Genomic DNA, 9,372 nt, shown 5'->3' with positions numbered 1-9,372 from the left:
TACACGGAAGCATTCTGTGAAACTTCTTTCTGATCTGAGCATTCAGCTAACAGAATTAAACCATACTTTTGATTGAGCAGTTTTGAAACACTCTGTCTGTAGAAAATGCAACTGGACATTCGTAGCGCTAAGTGGGTAATAGTGGAAAAAAAAATATGTTCAAATATAAACTACACAGAAGCATTGTATGAAACTTCTTTCTGTTCTGTGCATTCAACTAACAGAGTTGAACCTTACTTTTGATTGAGCCTTTCTGAAACACTCTTTCTGTAGAAACGGCAATTGGACATTCTGAGCGCTAAGAGGCCTATATTGGGAAAAACAATATCTTCAAATAAAGACTACACAGAAGCATTGTGTGAAACTTATTTCTGATATGTTCATTAAGCTAACAGAGTTAAACCATACTTTTGATTGCGCAGTTCTGAACACTCTTTCTGTAGAAAATGCAAGTGGACATTCGGAGCGCTAAGAGGGTAATAGTGGAAAAAGGAATATATTCAAATATAAACTACACAGTAGCATTCTGTGAAAATTCTTTCTGTTCTGTGCATTCAACTAACAGGGTTGAACCTTACTTTTGATTGAGCCGTTCTGAAACACTCTTTCTGTAGAAACTGCAATTGGACATGCTAAGCGCTAAGAGGCCTACATTGGGAAAAAGAATATCTTCAAATAAAAACTACACAGATGCATTCTGTGAAACTTATTTCTGATCTGTAAATTCAGTTAACAGAGATAAAACATATTTTTGATTGAGCAGTTATGAAACTCTCTTTTTGTAGAAAATGCAAGTGGAGATTCGGAGCGCTAAGAGGGTAATAGTGGAAAAAGTAATGTCTTCAAATATAAACTACACAGAATCATTCGGTGAAACTTCTTTCTGATCTGTGCATTCAGCTAACAGAGTTAAACCATACTTTTGATTGAGCAGATCTGAACCCTCTTTCTGTAGAAAATGCAACTGGACATTTGGAGCGCTAAAAGCGTAGTAGTGGAAAAAGGAATATATTCAAATATAAACTACACAGAAGCATTCTGTGAAACTTCTTTCTGATCTGAGCATTCAGCTAACAGAGTTAAACCATACTTTTAATTGAGCAGTTTTGAAACACTCTGTCTGTAGAAAATGCAACTGGACATTCGTAGCGCTAAGTGGGTAATAGTGGAAAAAATAATATGTTCAAATATAAACTACACAGAAGCATTGTATGAAACTTCTTTCTGTTCTGTGAATTCAACTAACAGAGTTGAACCTTACTTTTGATTGAGCCGTTCTGAAACACTCTTTCTGTAGAAACTGCTATTGGACATGCTGAGCGCTAAGAGGCCTATATTGGGAAAAAGAATGTCTACAAATAAAAACTACACAGAAGAATTGTGTGAAACTTCTTTCTGTTCTGTTTGTTCAACTAAAAGAGTTGAACCTTAGTTGTGATTGAGCCGTTCTGAAACACACTTTCTGTAGAAAATGCAAGTGGAGATTCGGAGCGCTAAGAGGGTAATAGTGGAAAAAGGAATGTCTCCAAATATAAACTACACAGAATCATTCTGTGAAACTTCTTTCTGATCTGTGCATTCAGCTAACAGAGTTAAACCATACCTTTGATTGAGCAGATCTGAACACTCTTTCTGTAGAAAATGCAACTGGACATTTGGAACGCTAAGAGAGTAGTAGTGGAAAAAGGAATATATTCAAATATAAACTACACGGAAGCATTCTGTGAAACTTCTTTCTGATCTGAGCATTCAGCTAACAGAATTAAACCATAATTTTGATTGAGCAGTTTTGAAACACTCTGTCTGTAGAAAATGCAACTGGACATTCGTAGCGCTAAGTGGGTAATAGTGGAAAAAAAAATATGTTCAAATATAAACTACACAGAAGCATTGTATGAAACTTCTTTCTGTTCTGTGCATTCAACTAACAGAGTTGAACCTTACTTTTGATTGAGCCTTTCTGAAACACTCTTTCTGTAGAAACTGCAATTGGACATTCTGAGCGCTAAGAGGCCTATATTGGGAAAAATAATATCTTCAAATAAAAACTACACAGAAGCATTGTGTGAAACTTATTTCTGATATGTTCATTAAGCTAACAGAGTTAAACCATACTTTTGATTGCGCAGTTCTGAACACTCTTTCTGTAGAAAATGCAAGTGGACATTCGGAGCGCTAAGAGGGTAATACTGGAAAAAGGAATATATTCAAATATAAACTACACAGTAGCATTCTGTGAAAATTCTTTCTGTTCTGTGCATTCAACTAACAGAGTTGAACCTTACTTTTGATTGAGCCGTTCTCAAACACTCTTTCTGTAGAAACTGCAATTGGACATGCTAAGCGCTAAGAGGCCTACATTGGGAAAAAGAATATCTTCAAATAAAAACTACACAGATGCATTCTGTGAAACTTATTTCTGATCTGTAAATTCAGTTAACAGAGATAAAACATATTTTTGATTGAGCAGTTATGAAACACTCTTTTTGTAGAAAATGCAAGTGGAGATTCGGAGCGCTAAGATGGTAATAGTGGAAAAAGGAATGTCTTCAAATATAAACTACACAGAATCATTCGGTGAAACTTCTTTCTGATCTGTGCATTCAGCTAACAGAGTTAAACCATACTTTTGATTGAGCAGTTTTGAAACACTCTGTCTGTAGAAAATGCAACTGGACATTCGTAGCGCTAAGTGGGTAATAGTGGAAAAAAGAATATGTTCAAATATAAACTACACAGAAGCATTGTATGAAACTTCTTTCTGTTCTGTGCATTCAACTAACAGACTTGAACCTTACTTTTGATTGAGCCGTTCTGAAACACTCTTTCTGTAGAAACTGCTATTGGACATGCTGAGCTCTAAGAGGCCTATATTGGGAAAAAGAATGTCTACAAATAAAAACTACACAGAAGAATTGTGTGAAACTTCTTTCTGTTCTGTTTGTTCAACTAAAAGAGTTGAACCTTAGTTTTGATTGAGCCGTTCTGAAACACAATTTCTGTAGAAAATGCAAGTGGAGATTCGGAGCGCTAAGAGGGTAATAGTGGAAAAAGGAATGTCTCCAAATATAAACTACACAGAATCATTCTGTGAAACTTCTTTCTGATCTGTGCATTCAGCTAACAGAGGTAAACCATACTTTTGATTGAGCAGATCTAAACACTCTTTCTGTAGAAAATGCAACTGGACATTTGGAACGCTAAGAGAGTAGTAGTGGAAAAAGGAATATATTCAAATATAAACTACACAGAAGCATTCTGTGAAACTTCTTTCTGATCTGAGCATTCAGCTAACAGAGTTAAACCATACTTTTGATTGAGCAGTTTTGAAACACTCTGTCTGTAGAAAATGCAACTGGACATTCGTAGCGCTAAGTGGGTAATAGTGGAAAAAAGAATATGTTCAAATATAAACTACACAGAAGCATTGTATGAAACTTCTTTCTGTTCTGTGCATTCAACTAACAGAGTTGAACCTTACTTTTGATTGAGCCTTTCTGAAACACTCTTTCTGTAGAAACGGCAATTGGACATTCTGAGCGCTAAGAGGCCTATATTGGGAAAAACAATATCTTCAAATAAAGACTACACAGAAGCATTGTGTGAAACTTATTTCTGATATGTTCATTAAGCTAACAGAGTTAAACCATACTTTTGATTGCGCAGTTCTGAACACTCTTTCTGTAGAAAATGCAAGTGGACATTCGGAGCGCTAAGAGGGTAATAGTGGAAAAAGGAATATATTCAAATATAAACTACACAGTAGCATTCTGTGAAAATTCTTTCTGTTCTGTGCATTCAACTAACAGAGTTGAACCTTACTTTTCATTGAGCCGTTCTGAAACACTCTTTCTGTAGAAACTGCAATTGGACATGCTAAGCGCTAAGAGGCCTACATTGGGAAAAAGAATATCTTCAAATAAAAACTACACAGATGCATTCTGTGAAACTTATTTCTGATCTGTAAATTCAGTTAACAGAGATAAAACATATTTTTGATTGAGCAGTTATGAAACTCTCTTTTTGTAGAAAATGCAAGTGGAGATTCGGAGCGCTAAGAGGGTAATAGTGGAAAAAGGAATGTCTTCAAATATAAACTACACAGAATCATTCGGTGAAACTTCTTTCTGATCTGTGCATTCAGCTAACAGAGTTAAACCATACTTTTGATTGAGCAGATCTGAACACTCTTTCTGTAGAAAATGCAACTGGACATTTGGAGCGCTAAAAGCGTAGTAGTGGAAAAAGGAATATATTCAAATATAAACTACACAGAAGCATTCTGTGAAACTTCTTTCTGATCTGAGCATTCAGCTAACAGAGTTAAACCATACTTTTAATTGAGCAGTTTTGAAACACTCTGTCTGTAGAAAATGCAACTGGACATTCGTAGCGCTAAGTGGGTAATAGTGGAAAAAATAATATGTTCAAATATAAACTACACAGAAGCATTGTATGAAACTTCTTTCTGTTCTGTGCATTCAACTAACAGAGTTGAACCTTACTTTTGATTGAGCCGTTCTGAAACACTCTTTCTGTAGAAACTGCTATTGGACATGCTGAGCGCTAAGAGGCCTATATTGGGAAAAAGAATGTCTACAAATAAAAACTACACAGAAGAATTGTGCGAAACTTCTTTCTGTTCTGTTTGTTCAACTAAAAGAGTTGAACCTTAGTTTTGATTGAGCCGTTCTGAAACACACTTTCTGTAGAAAATGCAAGTGGAGATTCGGAGCGCTAAGAGGGTAATAGTGGAAAAAGGAATGTCTCCAAATATAAACTACACAGAATCATTCTGTGAAACTTCTTTCTGATCTGTGCATTCAGCTAACAGAGTTAAACCATACCTTTGATTGAGCAGATCTGAACACTCTTTCTGTAGAAAATGCAACTGGACATTTGGAACGCTAAGAGAGTAGTAGTGGAAAAAGGAATATATTCAAATATAAACTACACGGAAGCATTCTGTGAAACTTCTTTCTGATCTGAGCATTCAGCTAACAGAATTAAACCATACTTTTGATTGAGCAGTTTTGAAACACTCTGTCTGTAGAAAATGCAACTGGACATTCGTAGCGCTAAGTGGGTAATAGTGGAAAAAAAAATATGTTCAAATATAAACTACACAGAAGCATTGTATGAAACTTCTTTCTGTTCTGTGCATTCAACTAACAGAGTTGAACCTTACTTTTGATTGAGCCTTTCTGAAACACTCTTTCTGTAGAAACGGCAATTGGACATTCTGAGCGCTAAGAGGCCTATATTGGGAAAAACAATATCTTCAAATAAAGACTACACAGAAGCATTGTGTGAAACTTATTTCTGATATGTTCATTAAGCTAACAGAGTTAAACCATACTTTTGATTGCGCAGTTCTGAACACTCTTTCTGTAGAAAATGCAAGTGGACATTCGGAGCGCTAAGAGGGTAATAGTGGAAAAAGGAATATATTCAAATATAAACTACACAGTAGCATTCTGTGAAAATTCTTTCTGTTCTGTGCATTCAACTAACAGAGTTGAACCTTACTTTTGATTGAGCCGTTCTGAAACACTCTTTCTGTAGAAACTGCAATTGGACATGCTAAGCGCTAAGAGGCCTACATTGGGAAAAAGAATATCTTCAAATAAAAACTACACAGATGCATTCTGTGAAACTTATTTCTGATCTGTAAATTCAGTTAACAGAGATAAAACATATTTTTGATTGAGCAGTTATGAAACTCTCTTTTTGTAGAAAATGCAAGTGGAGATTCGGAGCGCTAAGAGGGTAATAGTGGAAAAAGGAATGTCTTCAAATATAAACTACACAGAATCATTCGGTGAAACTTCTTTCTGATCTGTGCATTCAGCTAACAGAGTTAAACCATACTTTTGATTGAGCAGATCTGAACACTCTTTCTGTAGAAAATGCAACTGGACATTTGGAGCGCTAAAAGCGTAGTAGTGGAAAAAGGAATATATTCAAATATAAACTACACAGAAGCATTCTGTGAAACTTCTTTCTGATCTGAGCATTCAGCTAACAGAGTTAAACCATACTTTTAATTGAGCAGTTTTGAAACACTCTGTCTGTAGAAAATGCAACTGGACATTCGTAGCGCTAAGTGGGTAATAGTGGAAAAAATAATATGTTCAAATATAAACTACACAGAAGCATTGTATGAAACTTCTTTCTGTTCTGTGCATTCAACTAACAGAGTTGAACCTTACTTTTGATTCAGCCGTTCTGAAACACTCTTTCTGTAGAAACTGCTATTGGACATGCTGAGCGCTAAGAGGCCTATATTGGGAAAAAGAATGTCTACAAATAAAAACTACACAGAAGAATTGTGTGAAACTTCTTTCTGTTCTGTTTGTTCAACTAAAAGAGTTGAACCTTAGTTTTGATTGAGCCGTTCTGAAACACACTTTCTGTAGAAAATGCAAGTGGAGATTCGGAGCGCTAAGAGGGTAATAGTGGAAAAAGGAATGTCTCCAAATATAAACTACACAGAATCATTCTGTGAAACTTCTTTCTGATCTGTGCATTCAGCTAACAGAGTTAAACCATACCTTTGATTGAGCAGATCTGAACACTCTTTCTGTAGAAAATGCAACTGGACATTTGGAACGCTAAGAGAGTAGTAGTGGAAAAAGGAATATATTCAAATATAAACTACACGGAAGCATTCTGTGAAACTTCTTTCTGATCTGAGCATTCAGCTAACAGAATTAAACCATACTTTTGATTGAGCAGTTTTGAAACACTCTGTCTGTAGAAAATGCAACTGGACATTCGTAGCGCTAAGTGGGTAATAGTGGAAAAAAAAATATGTTCAAATATAAACTACACAGAAGCATTGTATGAAACTTCTTTCTGTTCTGTGCATTCAACTAACAGAGTTGAACCTTACTTTTGATTGAGCCTTTCTGAAACACTCTTTCTGTAGAAACTGCAATTGGACATTCTGAGCGCTAAGAGGCCTATATTGGGAAAAATAATATCTTCAAATAAAAACTACACAGAAGCATTGTGTGAAACTTATTTCTGATATGTTCATTAAGCTAACAGAGTTAAACCATACTTTTGATTGCGCAGTTCTGAACACTCTTTCTGTAGAAAATGCAAGTGGACATTCGGAGCGCTAAGAGGGTAATACTGGAAAAAGGAATATATTCAAATATAAACTACACAGTAGCATTCTGTGAAAATTCTTTCTGTTCTGTGCATTCAACTAACAGAGTTGAACCTTACTTTTGATTGAGCCGTTCTCAAACACTCTTTCTGTAGAAACTGCAATTGGACATGCTAAGCGCTAAGAGGCCTACATTGGGAAAAAGAATATCTTCAAATAAAAACTACACAGATGCATTCTGTGAAACTTATTTCTGATCTGTAAATTCAGTTAACAGAGATAAAACTTATTTTTGATTGAGCAGTTATGAAACACTCTTTTTGTAGAAAATGCAAGTGGAGATTCGGAGCGCTAAGAGGGTAATAGTGGAAAAAGGAATGTCTTCAAATACAAACTACACAGAATCATTCGGTGAAACTTCTTTCTGATCTGTGCATTCAGCTAACAGAGTTAAACCATACTTTTGATTGAGCAGATCTGAACACTCTTTCTGTAGAAAATGCAACTGGACATTTGGAGCGCTAAGAGCGTAATAGTGGAAAAAGGTATATATTCAAATATAAACTACACAGAAGCATTCTGTGAAACTTCTTTCTGATCTGAGCATTCAGCTAACAGAGTTAAACCATACTTTTGATTGAGCAGTTTTGAAACACTCTGTCTGTAGAAAATGCAACTGGACATTCGTAGCGCTAAGTGGGTAATAGTGGAAAAACGAATATGTTCAAATATAAACTACACAGAAGCATTGTATGAAACATCTTTCTGTTCTGTGCATTCAACTAACAGAGTTGAACCTTACTTTTGATTGAGCCGTTCTGAAACACTCTTTCTGTAGAAACTGCTATTGGACATGCTGAGCTCTAAGAGGCCTATATTGGGAAAAAGAATGTCTACAAATAAAAACTACACAGAAGAATTGTGTGAAACTACTTTCTGTTCTGTTTGTTCAACTAAAAGAGTTGAACATTAGTTTTGATTGAGCCGTTCTGAAACACACTTTCTGTAGAAAATGCAAGTGGAGATTCGGAGCGCTAAGAGGGTAATAGTGGAAAAAGGAATGTCTCCAAATATAAACTACACAGAATCATTCTGTGAAACTTCTTTCTGATCTGTGCATTCAGCTAACAAAGTTAAACCATACTTTTGATTGAGCAGATCTGAACACTATTTCTGTAGAAAATGCAACTGGACATTTGGAACGCTGAGAGAGTAGTAGTGGAAAAAGGAATATATTCAAATATAAACTACACAGAAGCATTCTGTGAAACTTCTTTCTGATCTGAGCATTCAGCTAACAGAATTAAACCATACTTTTGATTGAGCAGTTTTGAAACACTCTGTCTTTAGAAAATGCAACTGGTCATTCGTAGCGCTAAGTGGGTAATAGTGGAAAAAAGAATATGTTCAAATATGAACTACACAGAAGCATTGTATGAAACTACTTTGTGTTCTGTGCATTCAACTAACAGAGTTGAACCTTACTTTTGATTGAGCCGTTCTGAAACACTCTTTCTGTAGAAACTGCAATTGGACATTCTGAGTGCTAAGAGGCCTATATTGGGAAAAAGAATGGCTACAAATAAAAACTACACAGAAGAATTGTGTGAAACTTCTTTCTGTTCTGTTTGTTCAACTAAACGAGTTGAACCTTAGTTTTGATTGAGCCGTCCTGAAACACTCTTTCTGTAGAAAATGCAAGTGGAGATTCGGAGCGCTAAGAGGGTAATAGTGGAAAAAGGAATGTCTCCAAATATAAACTACACAGAATCATTCTGTGAAACTTCTTTCTGATCTGTGCATTCAGCTAACAGAGTTAAACCATACTTTTGATTGAGCAGATCTGAACTCTCTTTCTGTAGAAAATGCAACTGGACATTTGGAGCGCTAAGAGAGTAGTAGTGGAAAAAGGAATATATTCAAATATAAACTACACAGAAGCATTCTGTGAAACTTCTTTCTGATCTGAGCATTCAGCTAACAGAGTTAAACCATACATTTGATTGAGCAGTTTTGAAACACTCTGTCTGTAGAAAATGCAACTGGACATTCGTAGCGCTATGTGGGTAATAGTGGAAAAAAGAATATGTTCAAATATAAACTACACAGAAGCATTGTATGAAACTCCTTTCTGTTCTGTGCATTCAACTAACAGAGTTGAACCTTACTTTTGATTGAGCCTTTCTGAAACACTCTTTCTGTAGAAACTGCAATTGGACATTCTGAGCGTTAAGAGGCCTATATTGGGAAAAATA

Source organism: Symphalangus syndactylus, chromosome X, assembly GCF_028878055.3.
Source record: "Symphalangus syndactylus isolate Jambi chromosome X, NHGRI_mSymSyn1-v2.1_pri, whole genome shotgun sequence".
Classification (NCBI taxonomy): domain Eukaryota; kingdom Metazoa; phylum Chordata; class Mammalia; order Primates; family Hylobatidae; genus Symphalangus; species Symphalangus syndactylus.
This window is presented reverse-complemented; position numbering follows the sequence as displayed.